An 18638-nucleotide genomic window follows, 5' to 3' on the forward strand; every position below is an offset into this window, starting at 1 on the left:
TAAACGGGGATTTGTGTTTTAAAGGGTTTATTTCAGTGGATATATTTTATACTAGATAACTAGACCTGAAATAACTTTTTTTTTTGTAATATATATTTTATTATTTTCATATCATTCTCAAATCTCGATCATCTTAAATAAAGATGTATAAAAAATAATTTTGTTATAACTCATAAATATATGGTTGATCATAATTGTTACAAATTATAAAATGGTAAGTCAATGCCCGATGTGCCGCCGTCTGTTGCAAAACTACGATTTAATCTTTTAAATGAAAGACGTGCACTGCCTTCATCGGAATAGAGGAAAGTCCACCTAGTGTACATTAAAGAGTATCCGTTTGTTATGCTGAAAAAAAAGGGGTCATCATAAACTTTTTAGCAGACCTTCTCGTGTAAAAAAAACAAACTTTTAACTGAATTAAACAAAAAAATTATCAAACAAAACTCATTAGAAATCTCATAGTAACATTTTGTTTAGACCTGAGATAACTTATAGTAAGATTATTTATATAGAACAATAAAAAAAAAAATTCCAATCTGATACACGTACCTATAATCTGGGACTATTATACTAACTATTTTTTAGTATAATAGTCCCAGCTATAATGTACAAAATTTTGAACAGCTTCAAATATATGGCCTTATCATTGGTAATATATCATATTTGTATCAGTTATTGCTGAACGTGTAACCAAATTAAAATGAAGAAATAGGCTCGAAACCGCATTTTTTAAAGATATTTTTTTTCAATCCCAAAATAGATAATAGATATGCAGATTAATTAAAGTCCCGATGAGATGATTCACTTTCTTTTCTACCGAAGTAAATATATTAACAAAGATTTAGGATATCAATAAATTATTAAATTCATCAATTTATTAAATTTGAACATGTGAACCAAACAACGAAAAACAATAAACGGGAAATTGGCTATACCTTTTTGGTATTAGCCATAAAGCCACGTATGTACCAGCAATTTTAACTTATTGTTTTCTTAACCTTTAAAAAATACATTTTAAAATGAACTACTTTATTTATAGTAGTTCAAGAAAAATATATATATATATTAAAAAGTTTTAAATTTTGTCCACGCTGTGCATAAAATAGGAAAAAAAATTAAGGCTGAAAATGCACCAAATATTTATATTCAATATGAATATTCACATTTTGTCTATTACAACAATTTTTGAACAACTTGTTGTTGTAATAGACAAAATTTGAATATTCATATTGAATATAAATATTTGGTGCATTTTCAGCCTTATTTTTTTTCCTATATATATTATATGGCCTTCCAAATACCGTTTCGATCCCTAACATCACTGAAGAGACATTAAATGTCGAAATCCGGTAATGGTGTACAAATTTTTGCACCTCATGTTTGCGGTATACCATCTTTTTCGTAACTAAAATTTAGTGGTTGTAGTTGTTTCATATCTGTCATATTTATATTTTTTTAATTTGTTTTGTTATAAACTAGAAAATTAGTTCTACAGTTGGGATTATTTCAATTTTTCGTCTGAGGGCCTTTTATAGCTGACTACTTTGACAATAGGGTATGGACTTTCTCATTATTGAAGGCCGTCACTGGCCTATAATTGCTTTCTTAGAGCCATGATCAATAGTTTTCATATTTAATATAAAACATCTTTTTATTTTTATAATAATCATGATAATCATCTTTCAAGGGCAATAACTTTTATAAAAGTGGCCTTATGAGTCTTATCGAGCATCACTGATGAGTGTTTTGTAGACGAAACACACGTCTGGCGTAAATACAAAATTTAATCCTGGTATCTATGATGAGTTTACTTACCATTTAGGTTTTGTTGACTTCTGCAAATTTTAAATTGCCTATCATTTCTCCTGTTTATAATTTCTCTGTATCTTCTATAGTTCTTGTCCTACACATAAAAAGAGTAAAAATTATTATTTAATGACATCTTGCATCAATAATTATTTTGCTGTTTAATGTATATATCAATACGTGTTTAATAAAAAGCTGTACCATGAGTGCTTGATAAGCTTGTTGCCCTTTTAGCTTGGGTTTATGCTTTAAATGAATTTTAATGATCAACTACAATATAGAAAAACTGTGAGCACTGCGCAACTAAGACCCCCACCCCCTACAAAAAACAAAACTACAGGCTCGCTCACCTGACTCTATTTGGGTTTTTGAAATCATAAAAAAAAGATAAAAATCATAACAGATACTTTAATAATGATTGACGCCATATTTGGTTTAATATTGTCCTACTCCGCTGGGGGCCGTCTTGGATGATGGATCAGCTACAGAGTAACAACACTTGGTCAACACCTCATAAGGAACATTCATGCTATGTTTGGTTTCATTCCATTCAGTGGTTCTCTAAAAGAAGACATTTGTATGTATTTCCTATAGGGTCCTATCTTAAACTAAGTCCCCCGCTGCCGGCCATCTTGGATGATAGATCGGCAACAAAGTAACAACTCTTGGTCAGCACCTCATAAATAATTCAGTGGTTCTCTAGCATTTTTCTAGAAGAAGTTCAAAATGTAAAAAGTTAACAACGGCAACGGACGACGACGGACGCCAAGTGATGAGAAAAGCTCACTTGGCCTTTCGAGCCAGATGAGCTAAAAAAGGATATGCACACAGAGTGGTATTCATTGAAACAAAACATGAAAATAATTTGGCTCCATTTAGGGATATTGCAAGTGTATATACATTTTGTAAGTTTAAGGCCGTGATTTTTGAACAAATACAATTCTAAAACCTTCCAAAGTGTGAAAATGGACAATTTTAAACAATTTTCCAACAACTAAAATTCCATAACTCTGCATCTTATATAAAAATAAATAGGGGATGATACTCCGGCTTGCATATCATATAAAGTTATAAAGGAAGATAACTGAAGAACGGTAAAATTTATACTACTAAAATTATAACTTGATCTGATTTTGTGGTAAAAAGTTTTGCGTTAAAGTTTAATAAAATTTGGTTGAGGCAAACTTAATTTAGAGGACGGAAACGTAAAATTCATCATTTTTTCCATCTGTAAAGGACATAACATTAGAACAGACTGAGTCAGTAAAAGTGACACCACCAAAATTCAAACTGTTTTTTGTGGTAATAAGCATTGTGTGCAAGTTTCATAACATTTGGTTGAGGCAAATTAAAGTTAAAGATAGAGAGCCGGAAACCAAAAATTCAGCAATTTTTCCATTTGTAAAGGGGCATAACTCTAGAACGGTAACACTGACACCACCAAAATTCACACTTGATCTGAGTATTGTGGTAATAAGCTTTTGTAAAAGTTTTATAACATTTGGTTGAGGCAAACTAAATTAGAGAACAAAAACCAATGACTTTGGGACAGACGGACAGACAGTCAAGGGTTGACCCACTATCACATGACTATGGGTCATAAAAATGTAAAGGGAGTTTATGTCAACATATAAAATCAATTCACCAAAGTTTCATAAAAATTGGTGAAAGCATTCTTGAGACTATCCAAAGTCTCAATATACAATAAAAACTTAAATCAGAATTTTTTTTTTAAATTGAAAGGGAAATTATCATGATTATGTTAATTGGCAATATTAATAAATGCATGCAACAATTTCTGAAATTTACAGTAAATAGGCTTTTAACACCACCATATTTTTGCACCTGTCCCAAGTCAGGAGCCTATATGTGGCATTTGTCAGTTTTGTATGATTTTTAATTTTAGTTTCTTTTATATATTTCGGAGTTTAGTATGACGTCCATTATCACTGAACTAGTATACATTTTTGTTTAGGAGCCAGCTGAAGCACGCCTCAGGCTGTGGGATTTTCTCGCTGCATTGAAGTCACATTGGTGACCGACTGTTATCTGCTCTTTGGGCAGGTTGTTGTCTCTCTGACACATTCCCCATTTCTATTTTCAATTCTATTTTAATTCAATTATAAATGTTAGGCTTCTTGTTGATTTGTTTTACATTTGTCATTTCGAGGCCTTTTATTATATTTACAGCTTTCTATATGCATAGGTGCTTGAGGACAGGATCCTGTTTTGAGCCCCCCCCCCCCCCCCCCCCCCCGCCCCCATAGTCCCTCCCCTTTATTATCATAAATCTTAGATTTTTCAATATATATCACTTATTTGTACCATATATATACTAATATACCATATTTTTACTCTTAATATGCATGTTTACTATCAACGTGAATCTCGACTCCTGTCCTCAAGCACCTATGTCTATATGGTGTGAATTTTGCTCATTGTTGATGGTCGTACGGTTATCTATAGCTCAGCGAAGCAACATCACAACTGTTTCCAAGTTTGTGATGTCAGAGGACTATATTCATCTTTCCGACTTTCGGATCATTTGTTGATTTTTCATGAATATGTGCCATTCCAATATAAAATAGCTATATCATGTATATATTTAAAAAAAAACTTTAAACTAGGATACTCATTTGGGGAACTAATGATTTGTTGGTTTTTCCCTAGTACAAATAATTATGACGTCTGGCAAGGCTATTTTTTTTCTGGGACGACTAAATAGTCTTGCAAGACGTCATAATTATGTTTTCCCCACCATCGACATCGTCCTGTGGACGAAACGAGTTTGGCGCATTAACAAAAAAGATCATGTCTGTAGTGACAAGTTAGTGTGTGCTTACCAATATTTGAATTTTATGAGCCTTCTTTTTGAATATTTTTTTCATTTTTTGGTACAATACTGACGTCGAGTGCTGTTGTTGTTGTGCTGTTTATTTTTTACAAAAGCGATCAAGTAATGCAGGGGAAGGAAACTTACTCAAAAGACCAAAATGAGTCGCAACTAATGGTACATAAACATTTTTCTATGCAGTCAGTATCCTGATATACATGTATATACTCTTAGACTCATTTCACAGAAAAATCGTACACTTAAATTTAGATTTTATAACTTAAATTACGAAAGATGATAATTTTTCAAATAAGCCCTTGTAACCAGGTGCTGCATTTTTTAGCACGCGTCAAAAAACAGTTAAAAGTGCCGGGATCTGACAGAGCTTTCAAGAGCTATTTCTGTTACTGTGAGTTTATTATATATTTATCACAAAAAGCTAATGCTAATTTCTTTTCTTTTAATATGGGTCTATATGAAGCCCCCACCCCTCCTCCATCTTATCTGATTAATTTACGATCACTCTGAGTAAAGAAAGTAAGTCACAATTGCTTATATAAGGTATTTTAAATTCTGGTTGATAGTTGTCTCATCACCAATCATACTACATCTCCTTATTTTTTTACAATAAAGCTATATTTAGATGCGGTATAGTGATGAATGTGTAAACAGGGCGATGGAAGAAATTCAATATTGATCCTTCAAGGGACAAGTGAACGTGGGAGATATTCATTCCCTACTGTAAAATATTGAGTTTTTGGTTGATTAATGTCGGGTGTGTCTGACGTACCGAATAATATATGATAGGTACATGTAGGTCTTGTAATTGAGACCGCCCGTGATACGGTCGGAAAATTTCGACTGCCAACGAAAAAGGATGGACAGAAAATTGGCCTAATACCAGGCTACTTACAGTCCACTCGAAGAGTTGTTGCAAGGATTCAGCGTCCCCATTCGGACGTGGCTGAGCACAGCCCAATGGACGTTCCACTATCATTACTGCTAAGGATTTATTGCCGGTCAGAAGTCTGTAACGACGCTATTTCTATAGTTACTCTAGTTCGCTTACGAATTCGCTTCTTGTTCCATTAAATATAAAGGAAAGAGTTATCTAATATATATGTATATATATATACACGTCTAAATTGAAAACAACGTTCAAACCTATGATTGCGTTGGATAAAAACCGCAATTTTTATACGTGTGCATGTAAAACAAATTTCTTGGTAGAGGGGTCTAAATACAGCACAAACAACATTTTCCAAAAGACCAAAAAGTGAAAAAGTATATTTTAACAAAACGCATTTGACTAACAGGTCGAACAACTGATGTTCTTAAACCCTGCTGACTGCCATTGGCTATTGCCAAATAAATTGATCACCAGATGTAAAAAATGGATCTTACATATTAATTAAATACCAAACAGAAAACAATAAACTTACGAAAAAGATGGTATACCGCAAACATGAGGTGCAAAAATTTGTACACCATTACCGGATTTCGACATTTAATGTCTCTTCAGTGATGTTAGGGATCGAAACGGTATTTGGAAGGCCATATAATATATATAGGAAAAAAAATAAGGCTGAAAATGCACCAAATATTTATATTCAATATGAATATTCAAATTTTGTCTATTACAACAACAAGTTGTTCAAAAATTGTTGTAATAGAGACAAAATGTGAATATTCATATTGAATATAAATATTTGGTGCATTTTCAGCCTTAATTTTTTTTCCTATTTTATGCACAGCGTGGACAAAATTTAAAACTTTTTAATATATATATATATTTTTCTTGAACTACTATAAATAAAGTAGTTCATTTTAAAATGTATTCTTTAAAGGTTAAGAAAACAATAAGTTAAAATTGCTGGTACATACGTGGCTTTATGGCTAATACCAAAAAGGTATAGCCAATTTCCCGTTTATTGTTTTTCGTTGTTTGGTTCACATGTTCAAATTTAATAAATTGATGAATTTAATAATTTATTGATATCCTAAATCTTTGTTAATATATTTACTTCGGTAGAAAAGAAAGTGAATCATCTCATCGGGACTTTAATTAATCTGCATATCTATTATCTATTTTGGGATTGAAAAAAAATATCTTTAAAAAATGCGGTTTCGAGCCTATTTCTTCATTTTAATTTGGTTACACGTTCAGCAATAACTGATACAAATATGATATATTACCAATGATAAGGCCATATATTTGAAGCTGTTCAAAATTTTGTACATTATAGCTGGGACTATTATACTAAAAAATAGTTAGTATAATAGTCCCAGATTATAGGTACGTGTATCAGATTGGAATTTTTTTTTTATTGTTCTATATAAATAATCTTACTATAAGTTATCTCAGGTCTAAACAAAATGTTACTATGAGATTTCTAATGAGTTTTGTTTGATAATTTTTTGTTTAATTCAGTTAAAAGTTTGTTTTTTTTACACGAGAAGGTCTGCTAAAAAGTTTATGATGACCCCTTTTTTTTCAGCATAACAAACGGATACTCTTTAATGTACACTAGGTGGACTTTCCTCTATTCCGATGAAGGCAGTGCACGTCTTTCATTTAAAAGATTAAATCGTAGTTTTGCAACAGACGGCGGCACATCGGGCATTGACTTACCATTTTATAATTTGTAACAATTATGATCAACTATATATTTATGAGTTATAACAAAATTATTTTTTATACATCTTTATTTAAGATGATCGAGATTTGAGAATGATATGAAAATAATAAAATATATATTACAAAAAAAAAAGTTATTTCAGGTCTAGTTATCTAGTATAAAATATATCCACTGAAATAAACCCTTTAAAACACAAATCCCCGTTTACTCATTGCGAAGTTTATTTGCTAGTGTTTTTTTAATCTTTTTTTTTAATGATTTTATTATATTGTCTTTTTTGTGAAAATTTTGAGTGGTTGAACATGAAATGGACACCGATGCTACAACGAAAATTTGTTTAATGTCATCTGTTGCAATATATACTAAGTATTACACGTGGACAGGATGTTCCCCAGAAAATTAAGGTATTCAAAATAAGTTATACACACCCCAAGGGTACACGCCACTGTCATATGGAAAATTACTGGGTCACCAGTAAACTGGTAATCAGCCATGCAACTAATCAGTTGACTGACCATGCCACTACAATTTAAAAAGTTTGTCGTTAGATCAAAATGAAATATTTATTTAAATTTAAAATTGAAGAACTAAAAGGATTTATCATAATTATGAAAGGAAATAATTCAACAAAATCGGATTATTTCCCAAAAGATTATATATTTTTTAAATTTTTTCCGGGGAAAATAGAAAACTGTATCAGAGACATATATATATAAAGGGTCCAATCAAGGATTTTACAGAAATCCTTGGTCTCATGATGAAATGGATCTCACACAGACATGCATAATTGAAATTTATACATTTATTGATTCTATGATTTCTTGAGAAATCAGGAGCGAAATATAACAAATATTTAGTTTTGATATTAAATTAAATTTACTTTTCCTCGCTATAATTCATTTGACATAACATTGAGGGATTTAAGGCTTTGTCCGTACAACGTTAGTATTTCACATGACTTATTTTCGCGCTTCGCCTTGAAAATCATTATTCAGACTGTTTCAGACAAGATGATGAAAATAACATGCAAGGCACTTTATTTTCGATCATCGTGAAGTGCACTCTCCCCCTCTTCAAGAATTGTATATTTATTAATCCTCGTCCTTTATAAAATTACCACACTCTTTGTGATTACCGTTATGCTATTATGCTAACAGTAATTAACCCGGGACTTGATTTACATGTAATATCAGGGGCGATTCTAGCCAGGATAAAGGGGGTCTTAATACATAGTACATAGGCGGATCCAGGAGGGGGGGGGGGATTTGGTTGATTATATAGTGAATCACTGAAGCATGACTGGAGCGGGCCCCCCTTAGGTCAGTCAGCGCCCTCCCCCCCCTTTACACAAAGTTCTGGATCCGCCACTGAAATATATGTCTCCATTAAATCTCTGATTAAATGCAATGATCGTTCACAAAAAGGGGAATCAAACCCCCGGATCCCATCCCCCTTCGATCCGCCACTGATTGTGAATATAAATATAATTGTTACTTAAAAGTCATAGACTAGTACTAGCTCCGAGCACCTGTTTTGGGATATATACAGCTATTTAACCGTAAATAACTGCGAGATAATGAACAACAAGTTGATAATTGTCTATTCTCTGCTAATTAATGTACCTGCAATTCACCCTCATTCATTTGTGAGACCACCGACACTAATAATATTACCTCAAAGTTAGAGGTTCTCCGTTACAGGGAACTTCATATCGGATCCGATCAATTTATTGGTTTCATTCTCCCTAGTAATAATGATCCATTTGCAGTGACGATGACAATCAAAGGTATACTTATTACTGTTGATTTTGCATGATAACATACATGTTATGTCAACTCACTTCTCCTTCCTACGGCGTCAGAGAGAAAAAAAGAATGTAGGACAGAAAGTCACAGGACAAAAAGTCTCACAGACAAAAAGTCACAGGACAAAAAGTCTCACAGACAAAAAGTCACAGGACAAAAAGTCACAATTCAGTTTTGAGATTGTTTTTCTTTTAACAAGAAAACACTAATTTGAAAAATAAAATTTTTGTTTTTTCTTGAACTACTATATACGAAGCAACTTTGTAATTAACATTTATTCAATAAATATCAATAATGATCAAATAATTGTTATGAAAACAAAATGTCAAAGTGGCTTGGTACTTAAATGTCTTCATTGTGCCAAGAAATATATTCCTTGCATGATTAAAATTTAATAAATTTTCATTTATCAAGGCTTATGAACAATTTTCTAAACTTAAAAATGAATATATGTAATAAAAAGAATATATTTCAAGATCTTTCTCTTATATATTCAAACAATTGTCAACAAATTATTTGTGACTTTTTGTCCTATCAAATTTGTGACTTTATGTCCTGTGACTTTTTGTCCTGTGACTTTCTGTCCATTTACCAAAAAAAAGCCTTGCAATGCGTCATAATTATTTGGACTACTTCCATATGACTTTAAAAAAAAACAAACAATAGTTTATTTCACTGATTGAGATTGGGCTGACGAGACATTTCAGCATGTGAAATCTTAATTGTTAGTCCAAGTACACAGTTATCATCCATTGATTTTCATTTTTTACAAAAAGATTTCCTAGTGTGGACCATGTATTGCTTCAAAATTTATTTTTATATTTTTTATGCATAAAAAGTAAGTACAATGAAGTAGGGGGATGAATTTATTTTATTTTAGTTTTAGAATCACTCATACTTCTTGTATGATGTCACCTTAGCCTACAAATTACCAAAAAGAAACACTTTTTTATTTCCTCTAGCTTATGTGTATGCCTTTTCATATACATGTAAAAATGTGTTACTGCCTATATATTGACCTTAAATGTTATTCAGTCTTCCATGGCCTAATGGGACCTTGTTCTACTCATGTGGTATGCTATAAGCAGATAAGTAACTTTCTTTCCTTTTGAAATACAAATAATTTTTTAGATATACATGAAGAATTTTTATATTAGCCGCCTCCCCCCTTAATTTTGAAATCTCTAATTTTAGGCATAGGCTCATATAAATTCGACTTTTGAAGAAGTGAAATAAATCTGAGACAGCAAATGAGTATTCAGCTGCTTTACATTAAAATACATCATGTACATACATGTGACATACCCAATTATATATAAATAGTTATAAAGACATTTAAAAAGCAATTTTTTGCAATATTTAAATTATAGAGGCCCAAATCTTGATAGTTAAACGTTAAACTTTAAACGGCAAAAAATTAACACCCAAAGTTCAAACTTATAGTCTTTAATGTATATATGCTATTGCCATGAAACTAGGTAAACTGTCTTATAATTCCCTAATCTTAGTTCATGCCAAGTTTGATTAAAATTAGTATTTCTACTCTTTTAGGTCTCTAGTGTGGATATAGTGTATAACTTGCAAATTATTTTCATACTCCTTCCAAATTTATTGCGGATGAAATTACATTTTTACCAGATATTCGGAATCCTCTGGTTTTATCCATGCAGTGCCATTAAAAAAATTTTGCCCGCAAACCCCTACTTTTCTTTTCATATTTTTATTACATAGTTTAAAAAGCCATATTTGAAAATCTTATAAAATCCTTGTTATTTTTCCATAGCTTTTGAAAGAAAAAGGTGCCAGTGTTTAGTGTATGAAAAATCTAGAGAGAATCACTTCCCGCCAAATTTTTATTGGCTTATATCTTAAAAACAAGCACACGGACCCTTCATTTTTTCTGTTTATTTAGTTCCTTTATTCATATTCTTTAAAAAGCTTGTTATTTTGAAATGGAGTAGCGAACATCCTTAAGGCCAAACAAAAATATATGTCTGTTTACGGTTACCCGACCGACCGTCCTTTTGAGCGCCGACCCTAAGTCATTTTATTTCCGTTGTAAAGTCAAAAATTAACTGAACTCATGTCAAAAATGAAGTTTGTGTTGCCAATAATATAAATCAATTGCCTGATACATCCCAATGTTCACAATCGTGAATATGACAGCTGTTATAAGGAAATTCGTGACTCATGTGATGAAATAAACACTTTGCCGCCATTTTTTCCCCAACCAATAACCAAGGCAAATAATCCAATCATTAAAATAACGGGTAAAATCGGCCAAGGATCAACTCGGCCAAGGATCAACTCGGACCACGACAATACGAAACGGCATGACTCAAAATCATGTCGCAAAAAATAAAATGAAAAAATAAAATAAAATAAAATGGAAATACCATCTTACCTAGCCGTTTTTTCTAAAGTATGTAACCTTAAACAGACATTTTTTTGGGGCCTAAGTAGTGATTTGGTATAGTTTGAAAAGGTCAAATATTAGTATGTCTGTGAAGTTGTCAAACTAAATTAAAGACCCTTTAAACATAAAATTGTCCATATTTTGAGTTATAGCTTAAAGATTTTTATACGACCGCAAAAAATTTTTGCGGTTGTATATTGGTATGACGTTGGCGTCGTCGTCTTCGTCCGAAGACACATTGGTTTTCGCACTCTAACTTTAGTTTAAGTGAATGGATCTCTATGAAATTTTACCATAAGGTTCAATACCACAAAGGGAAGGTTGGGATTGATTTTCGGGGTTATGGTACCAACAGTTAAGGAATTAGGTGCCAAAAAGGGGCCAAAAATAAGCATTTTTGTAACTTCCAGACATAACTTGTGTGTTAGTGTATGGATCTCTCTGACATTGTACCACAAGGTTCCATATCACACAGGGAATGCTGGGATTGATTTTGGGGGTAATTGCCTCAAAATATTAGGAATTAGGGGCCAAAAAGGGGCAAAAAACAAGCATTTTTCTAGTTTCATGACAATAACTTGTGTGTAAGTGTATGGATCTTTCTGAAATTGTACTACAAGGTTCCATATCACAAAGGGAAAGCTGGAATTGATTTCAGGGGTAATTGCCCAAAATGTTCAGGAATAAGGGGCCAAAAATAAGCATTTTTCTAGTTTCCAGACAATAACTTGTGTTCAAGTGTATGGATCTCTCTGAAATTGTACTGCAAGGTACCATACCACAAAGGGAAGGCTGGAATTGATTTTGGGGGTAATTGCCTCAAAATTTAAGGAATTAGGGGCAAAACAGGGGCAAAAAACAAGCATTTTGCTAGTTTTAGGACAATAACTTGTGTGTAAGTGTATGGATCTTTATGAAATTGTACTACAAGGTTCCATATCACAAGGGGAAAACTGGGATTGAGTTTGGGGGTAATTGCCCTAAACGTTTAGGAATTTGGGGCCAAAAAGGGGCCAAAAAACAAGCATTTTTCTTGTTTCCAGACAATAACTTTGTGTTCAAGTGTATGGATCTCTCTGAAATTGTACTGCAAGGTAATGTACCACATAGGGAAGGCTGGGATTGAGTTTTGGGGTGATGAATCATAAGGGGGTTCCAAACATTTGGGGGATTTTTTTTAACTTTTTTTCCTTTTGTTTTCTTTAAAATTTTCCATTTTAAATTGGTTATTTCTGATTTATATATAAAAGCAAATAATAATGATATGGTTTGAATAGGTAAATTAGATATTTTTAAGTTCTTAGACCACATTCATTTTGTGAGCCTCTTGTTTTAATTGCTTCTGTAAGTAATATATTAATTTGAAATTTTGACGACAGACACATACAGATTATACTGTTAACAATATTTCAGAGTTTAATGTTGTCAAGCACACAAATCATAGAAGAATAGTTAATCACGTCATTGTTGTCCATTGAAAAATTAGTATGAACACGATGAAAAAGTACGGGAATGTTTGTTTGTTAAACTATTGACCGTGGTTATGTCTTTGAAACTGTTGACTGGCAAATAGTCTGTGAAATGAAATAGCACAAATATTTCATTCTTTTTTATATCATGGTATATAGAAAAACACATACTGATGTATAATAATAGTTATAGTGACTGTCATTAAATTATAGTTTTTACCTTTTTTAAGTTTAGGGCAAGAAATATAGAAGATAAAGAAAAATATAAACAATTACAACTGTACAGTAGAAATGATCGGCAAAACAAGATAAACAGAAGACAACAAGGCCTAAATGGTAAGACCACTTCTATATAATAAGTGTGATTGCCCTTGAATGACTACTATAAAAATAAGAAGATGTGGTATGGTAAATGAGTTATCTATCCACCAGAGTTCAATGAAGTGGATGCAAGCAATTAAAGACCAATGACGGCCTTCGATAATGAGAAAACCCATACCTTATAAGTCAGCCAATAAAGACCCCAACATGAAAAGATTTAAACAATCTAAATTAGTTCAAAGCCAATAACAAGTAATAAAAAAATCATGTCTCTTAGCACTCCACCTAACCATAATCTAGGACAGTGGTTCAAATAGCACAACATATGAACAAACTGTAAAAACTGTTGCAAGTGGCTCAACTCATTATTACTGCAAGGCACTAAAACGACTGATATTAAGTCGTGGACACAAAGCACTGAAATAACAGAACTCATAATCATGATTAGTAGGAATATCAAATTTAAGTTTCTCAAAATGTTCATATTAAACATGATAAAATAAGCTTATTTCATATTGCTGTTTTTTTCTCAATTTATATTTTGTGTATTTATAGGTGCAGAGACTTCTTGGTTTTCATGATCATCAACAGATCAATACAGAAGAGGAAACTTAAGGTTAATACTTTTCTACATTGTGTGCTAATTGGATTAATGTGAAATGAAATGTGTGCTTACCTGGAAAAAGAAAATAGGAAATTTCTACAAAATGGCTGTAAACAAAATGGAGTACAATCATAGATGCACAAGAACACAATTGTGTAATTGCAACAACCTACACTGAAGGATTAGGGAGAAATGTAGAAAAAATAGTATTTTTTTTGTCGAAATAAACACCAGCTTTATCCATTCATGTACATAGCTCTGTCATATCAACTATATAGAGGAAGATGTTTGAAGAACAAATTGCAAAAATGTATTCTCTACCAATTGAAGGAAGATGTCTGGTGGATGGAATTATTTATGCACTGAACTGTTTTGTAGGGGATTGAATAATTGTACGCAGCAGAAAAGTTAAATTAACATGAAAAGTGGTTATTTTATTTAATCTGCAAATATGAGCACAATATTGATAACATCACAAATAGTATGATATTCATAGCGTTATGCTTATTATTGTATTGTCTCAAACAGCTAGCCTATTGTTTTTGTATGTCATGTTACTCATCAGTGAACATTTTATTAAAGTTTTAATTATCTTTTGTATTAATTATTCAGTCTCAGGAAAAATTATATTCATACTGTTTTTACTGTTATGAAATTTTCATAGAGGTAAAAATTGAATAAGAGAAATTTCCATAGAGGAAATTTGGAGAACAATATTTTCCTTAGAGGAAATTTGTGGTCTTGAATTTTCCCTCAAGGAAAAGTGTTTGTCAAAAATTTCCTCACAGGAAATTGCTGTTGACAAAATTTCCTCACAGGAAAAAGTATTTCCTCAAAGGAAAATTTGAAGCCGCAAATTTCCTCACAGGAAAAAGTATTTCCTCAGAGGAAAATTTGAAGCCTCAAATTTCCTCAGAGGAAATAGAATTTCCTCAAAGGAAAATTTGAAGCCGCAAATTTCCTCACAGGAAATAGAATTTCCTCAAAGGAAATATTAATGCAGCAAATTCCCTAAGGGAAATCTTTTTCCCTTGAGGAAAATACAATTTCCCTTAAGGAAAAATCTTTTTCCTTCAGGGAAATTTGATTTCCCTTGAGGAAAACTACTTTTCCTCTGAGGAAATTGTTGAAAAAAGGGGCATAACTTTTTCAACAGTGGTGCTAGAGCCAAAATTTTTTAGGACAAATATCAGGGAACCAATACCAACCAAGTTATCAACTTCATTTTGACTTAACTCCAAAAATTAAGGTGACAACTTTTGCACTCAGCGGAAGTGCAAACTTGTCCCGGAGACTGTTGTATGCCAACGATCATCCAAAACATGTAAATAAACCATGGTTGATGAGGGTAGAGGATTACGAAATGCCTATCTTTCTATAAAGGTTTTGTCTTGGATATCGACATATTAACAATCAGCTACAAACATTTCTGTGCCTGTTATTTATGATGAACATCCCAATGCTTATACTTGGGTATATAAATATGGTCATCCCTTACACTTCTACAGTCTGGTAGTGATGGATGTATAAATACGCAGCCACGTCTGGTCGAAGTAAACGTTATATACGATGCAGAGATTGCATTTTTTAATGTGTATGACAAACGAAATGATGATTGAAATAATCCATCCGAATTGGTTTATCTCTAAACAGTATCTCTAATCATGAGAAATATTCTAACTCCGTTATAGGTACCGCAGTCATGTTCACTATCTATCTGACTATTTTTGTCGGAATCATTGCCATGGAATATACCAGCTACTTGAATAACTGATATCACATGACAAGTGATAACACGAATAGCAGAGTTGCTTACTCTTTCGGCCTGATCTTTCTTTGATTTAGAATTTATGCAGAGCTATTTGTAATCAGTTCCATGTTTATTTGTTTTAACCTGGACTTATTGCTTTGGAACTGACCTCGGAATATTTCCAATCAAAATGCATAAAATTTCGAAGTACAAAACTTTATTAATGCAAATGATTCTTGTCCGGACTGTAGCAGATAACATATGAAAAAAGACATTAAATTTAAAATATGCAAAGAACTAAAATGTTCTTTAAAAATGCAAGACATGGAATATTGAAGAAAACACGTCTTTCTAAAATCACTTAATTTAAATAAAAAATCGAGGAGGTGAATAAAACTATCAAATTCAAATATCATTGATATAATTTCCATCCAGAGAATGTTGTTCTGGTCTGACTCTCCTTGCTCAAGATTTTTCCTTGGTGAGCATAATTATTCCTGACATAAACTTCCATTCCTTCAGATATGTACTTGATGACAAAACCTGTTGAGCATGCGTCATCGTTTTTCGTTTCCGTATCTGTATGCAATACGCCAATTACGGAATTGCCCCTCATTAATTCTGTGCCGTATTCTCCGTAATTCAAAGGGCCGCCGTCAGTAGTACGCGAATCGACGCAAAAGGTCCATGTGAACCCGTAAACACCTGAGGAAGGTGCTGTAAACTTTCCTGTATTGGTACTGTATCCCAGTCCGTAATTTGCCTCGATTCTATCAAATTTAATTATGGCTCCGTCTGTCATAGATGCACTTTGTGAATTTGCACTGGCTTCGGTAATGTACGATGAAAATGCAACTTTGCAAGAACAACCTGATGATGAAAAAATAAACTTCATAGTATAAATATAATATTATGTACATAAAATTGTCCTAACAACAACAACTTACTAAAATTACATTTTTTCGTATTTATGGGACTTCATGTCTGAATATCCTGTAGACATACTGTTTCCATGGCCAAAAGTTAATTTTTTGGCAAAACATGAAAGACATAAATCTAAAAAGAATATTCACATTAGGACACACAATATATTTACTCTACATTTAATAGGACAAAATAAAAACGTTGCAATGACCTATATTTGTATATGTATTTTATATATAGTCAATCGGAAAATACATCAGTCTATGAAAAAACTGTTGTACCAGTGGAATTGTTATCGTCTTGAACGCGAGAGATCGTTCATTCGATCCCTGTTACCTATTCAATCGAACATTCAAATTGGAAATTGTTGCTTCTTCCCTAAGTTCTTAGGAGGATGAGTGTGAGCAAAATCTGATTGGCTCAAAGTAGCAATAACATGCCCTTGTTGGATAAATTGTATTCTTAAAGGATGTTACTATTTGAGCTAGCACCTGAAAAAAATCCGACTTAACATGGTTCATATTCATATAACATTTAATTTAAAAAGATTTCGTCCTAAATATTTTTAGAATATCACCTGCTGGACGTTAAACATTCATCAATCCCTCTCAATATATACGAGCTTTATTTTAGAATCATGTTCTTAGGATTTCTAGTATTAACTGGTGAACTAGGACGTAAAATATCCAAATTAAGCGTATTAAAATAGTACCAAGCATATTCATATGACACATATATGTTATCGTACTGACATTACATATACATGCATTTACCGCTTAACCATAAGTATTGATTTTTCATTCATTCTGATAATGAAGGGTAACTACGATTTTCAATTATGAAATAATAAAGGAAATTTAAATTGATTGATTGAAAGTGAAAGATAGAGAGAGAGGCAAATACAGTATAACAAGAGCTGTATTTTTAATATCGTCAATCGTTATAATGAATCTATGAAAAACTTTTTAGCCCTATAAAAAACCCGCCTTTATGGAGTTGTTGTCTTAAACGAGGAGGGTCGTTGGTTCGAACCCACCCTGTGACCTAGTCAACCGATGAGAGAGAGAGAGAGAGTAATAATTTATTAAGTTAAACTTACCATAACATCTGGTTATAAGCATCATCCCAATCAAGATGAAAAACGCTGTATTTTTTGACAGTTCCATTCTTTGATCACTGATGTTAAATCCTGTTCAAATATAGTTGCTATTCTGATTAAAAAAAAAACGATCACTCATATTAAAATCAATTAGATCATATTTATTTACTAATATTAATCATATTTACAAAATCACATTGTCCTCTTTTGATTAACGTTTATATAGACATGTAGAAGTTAACTAAACACGTTATCAGCCACACACCAGTTTTGGTACCCATATATAAATTCTGTTACAAGTATTTGTTAAGTTTTAAAAAGAACGTGGGTAAGGGAAATATGTTTTATTATAAAACTTAATATTACTTAAATCATATCTCAATTAAAGATACAAATTAATATTTTTTTAAGTATTATATTATATAAAAATTTAAAATAAAACAAACATATACTACTTACGTATTTGTATTTTCCAGAAGACACTGGTTCCACATACATGGGTACGAGTCAATTTATAGTATACCTGTTATTGTCTTCATCAACTTTTGCGCATTTAATTTAATGAACTTTTCCGGTTGGACAAGACTGCCAAAGGAAACATTTCTTTTGGTCGTCCAATTATATGTACCAAAGATTAATATCAGTGTTGTTGTTTTCAATAAACAACTTTTTTCCGGACAAATTTACTTTTACCGTGGCACCATTAAAAAAATCATTTCCGTGTAAATGGGATAAAAATTTATTTTTTAGCTATAAAACTACCATCTGTTCAAATCATCAAGTCTTTTTGTAAATTTATTTAAAAATGTCCTGTAAACAATTATTTGTATAGATTTAAAAGTACTGCAAAAATATATATATTTTGTTTCCGTTTACGATGGATATATCAACTGATAAAAATATGTTTTTATCTTAAATAAAGATATAATACAAGTGATTTCATCCTTCATCGAATAGTAGTCTCGAAGC

At 32.0% G+C, this 18638-nt stretch overlaps 2 long non-coding RNA genes across 2 annotated transcripts; one reads left to right on the plus strand and one right to left on the minus strand.

Moving 5' to 3' along the window:
- The first annotated feature begins 9023 nt into the window (after positions 1-9023).
- Positions 9024-14489, plus strand: LOC127702236 (uncharacterized). Its single transcript, XR_007982334.1, has 3 exons — positions 9024-9067; positions 13202-13307; positions 13848-14489. It is a non-coding gene; the product is annotated as an uncharacterized LOC127702236 (long non-coding RNA).
- A 1886-nt stretch (positions 14490-16375) lies between these two features.
- Positions 16376-18295, minus strand: LOC127702241 (uncharacterized). Its single transcript, XR_007982340.1, has 3 exons — positions 18129-18295; positions 17670-17759; positions 16376-16516 (listed from the first exon to the last, which is right to left on the minus strand). It is a non-coding gene; the product is annotated as an uncharacterized LOC127702241 (long non-coding RNA).
- Positions 18296-18638: the final 343 nt, after the last annotated feature.

Source organism: Mytilus californianus, unplaced genomic scaffold, assembly GCF_021869535.1.
Source record: "Mytilus californianus isolate M0D057914Y unplaced genomic scaffold, xbMytCali1.0.p SCAF_5, whole genome shotgun sequence".
In the NCBI taxonomy this organism is placed as follows: domain Eukaryota; kingdom Metazoa; phylum Mollusca; class Bivalvia; order Mytilida; family Mytilidae; genus Mytilus; species Mytilus californianus.